The sequence below is a fragment of the Benincasa hispida genome, chromosome 1, assembly GCF_027475165.1.
Source record: "Benincasa hispida cultivar pf3 chromosome 1, pf3_genome.v1.1, whole genome shotgun sequence".
NCBI classification, from domain to species: Eukaryota; Viridiplantae; Streptophyta; class Magnoliopsida; order Cucurbitales; family Cucurbitaceae; genus Benincasa; species Benincasa hispida.
The window spans coordinates 4,712,135-4,715,358 of record NC_143478.1 but is presented as its reverse complement, the minus strand read 5'-3'; the positions used below and the strand labels follow the sequence as shown (position 1 = coordinate 4,715,358).

At 27.0% G+C, this 3,224-nt stretch overlaps 1 pseudogene; it reads left to right on the top strand.

The window, feature by feature from the left end:
* The first annotated feature begins 2,218 nt into the window (after positions 1–2,218).
* On the top strand, positions 2,219–2,954 carry LOC150038179 (B3 domain-containing protein At2g31420-like; annotated as a pseudogene).
* The last annotated feature ends 270 nt before the right edge of the window (positions 2,955–3,224 follow it).

The following is a 3,224-nucleotide window of genomic DNA, read 5'->3' as shown; positions in this document are numbered from 1 at the left end:
CATGTGAATGTTATCGAAATTTTGTGGTAACAAATTAGGTTTGAATTTTATTTATAAAATTAATCATGGAGACCTCCATAAAATTTTGATAGATTAATTGATAAGCAATAAATTCAATTCAAAGTTTTGAGCAAAATTAACTAATCAATTATCAAATAGTAATATTGATTAAATTATTAATTACAAATATTTGTAAAATGAGTTGTTTATAATTAAAGTTACTTGATTACATAATTTGATGTATCAAATTGATGAATTTATATTATATGATGTATTAATTAATAAAACAATCAAAATCAGTTTTAAAAAATAAGTATAACATTTTATGATTAAAAATAATGAAGTATAATTAATCAATGATAAACTAATTATACTTATTAGAAAATAATCTCACAAAATATTAATTATAATGATAATTAATTAACTACATATATAATTTATTAATGAATTAATAGTATTATTTCATCGGTTTTTTATGGTTTATTATAAAATTAATTAATCAATCTAGATTAGTTGAATTCAAAATATTATAATTTAAATTTTAATATAATTTTCTAAGTTAGTAATTTAATACTCATATAATAATTAATTTTAATAATATAAAATAAAAGAATAAATTTATGTATTAAAAGAGGAGAAAGAGTGAACATCAAGAAAACCCACACTTTTGATGGGTATCATCCATTGATATAAGGAATACATGTGAATAGCTTATTCTCATGCTTAAAGTTTCAAAACTTTACTAGATGTGTATCTCATATCCATTCCCACCCCTTATTTCCATCCCAATTTCCTCAATCCAAACACCCCTAAATGTTTAACTTACGTGCACGATTTTAATGGAAAGTATTAGATCTCCTTGGAGCAATTCCTGGGTTTATATATTTTCATATATAGCAATTTTACTAAAAATTTGCAAATATGATAACTTTTTAAAGATCACATTATTAGTATTTTTGTTATTACTATTTTACCCTCATGTTAATCAAACTTTTAGGAGTAAACTTCGGAAAAAAACGTATTTGAGTTGAATTTATTAAGCTTTTTAAAAGAAATCAAATTTTTAGATATGAAATTGAATTTCTTAAACATGTTTGACAATCATTTGGTTTTTTATGTTTAAATATCAAACCTATAAACCTTCCTTCCATTTCTAAATTTCTTGATTTGTTATCTACTTTTTATTAATGTTTTCAAAAACCAAGCTAAATTTTGAAAATTAAAAAAACTAGGCTTATTTTGTAATCATTTAGGCCTCATTTAGTAATGATTTAGTTTTTGAGTTTTTGTGTTTGAGAGTTAAGTCTATACACATTACTTTCACTTCCAAATTTCTTTTTTATGTATATACTTTTTACACTTGGTTTAAAAAACTAGGCCAAATTTTGAAAACAAAAAAAATATAGTTTTTGAAAATTTGTTTGTTTTTAGAATTTGACTAAGAATTCAATCATTATACTTAAAAAAATGTAAATCGTGGCAAGAAATGAGGAGAAAATAGGCCTAAATTTAAAAACCAAAAACAAAAAATGAAATGGTTATCAAATGAAACTTTGGTTTTTTTGTTTTTGTTTTGAAAATTATACTTACAAACACCCCTATCACATCTAAATTTATTGTTTTTATTTATTTTTTATCCATGTTTTCAAACATCAAGTCAAATTTTGAAAATTAAAAATGTATTTCTGTTTTTTAAATTTGACTAAGAATTCAACTCTTCTACTTAAAAAAAATGCAACAAATTATTCTGAAACTTTAGAAAGTTGTTGAAATAAGTAAAGCATCACTGTAGTACTAAAAAAAAAAAGAAGTGAATTTATTGTAGGATAATATTTGAATAGATGACTCAAAATTTGGCCCCAAAGCGGAATATGTTCAACTTTTTCAAACTCAAGTTTTTTTTTTTACCTTTTACATGAGTCATACCAATTACCAAAATACCACCGTGGAGTTTAAAATTATATATAGAGAGGGAATGAAAATACATTTCCAATCATTTTTCTTCTCCCACTCTGAAGAGATAGGGAGAGATAGATATAAAAAAGAAATTAAATTCCTTTAGTTTCCTGACATATCTGGAGATTGAGATTAGTCTGACTCGTCTCCTACTCAGTTCAATTCACTCCTATAAATAAATACCCATCATTCATCTCCTATTCAGTTCAATTCACTCTGTTTCAATTTCTAGTTTTTTTGTGTGCAAGAAATAACAACAATAATGCATCTAGATCTTCCAAATTTAAAACAAATCTACATACCTCGAAGAAGAAGATCATCCAGAGCCAAAAAGAAAGAACAACCCAAGAATGAAATTGTCATTCCCCTGTCTATGTTGGAGGTTGTAGATATTCTAATGGAGTTTTCATAAACTATTACTCATATTGAACCGAAAAAAGGTAACAAAACCCACAAAAGAAAGAAGCCAGCTTCGATGCCAACACCAATTACTAGGACTAAGAAACATAGGAAACAGAGGAAGAATAAGGCATTACAGCGCAAGTATCTGACGATTCCTGAGATGTCGGCAACACTCAGAGATCGAATCGTGAGATGGGTGGGTATGAAATTAGACTGGTGATTCAGAAACAACTTCAAGATACTGATTTAAACAAGAACCAAGGACGTTTATCCCTACCGATAAAGAAACTGTTATTTGATTTTGCAACAGAGGAAGAGAGGAAAAGAGGAAGATGTTGAGTGAAGTGGAAAACCAAAACAAGAAAGGGATAAACGTGGTGATTTTAGATGATGTTCTTGAAGAAAGAATGATTTGTTTGAAGATTTGGAAGATTGGAAGTGGAGATGTGTACTGTTTGACGACACAGTGAAATTCGTTGGTGGAGGAAATGGGACTGAAAAGTGGAGAACATATTCAACTTTGGAACTTTAGAAAAGATGATGAATTTGAGGCTTATCGTCTTTGCTTCGCAATGGTGAAGTTAGTTCGTTGCTAATTTATTACGTATTTTGATGTAAGATAGGAAAGATTAGGGACTAAAACACATTATCAAGACTTAGCCGTAGAGACCAAATAAATATTTTTTTAATAGTTTAGGGACCAAAACAGATATGTGAGGCAAAAACTTAAATGCATTCATTGGTGTTCCTATTTTCTTCATTTCACAAATTGGTGTTCCTAGGCAAATTCTTGTTACTTCCTTTTCTAAAATATTTATGACTTTCTTTCTTTCTTTCTCCTTTTTTTTTTTTTTTTTTTTTGTGTG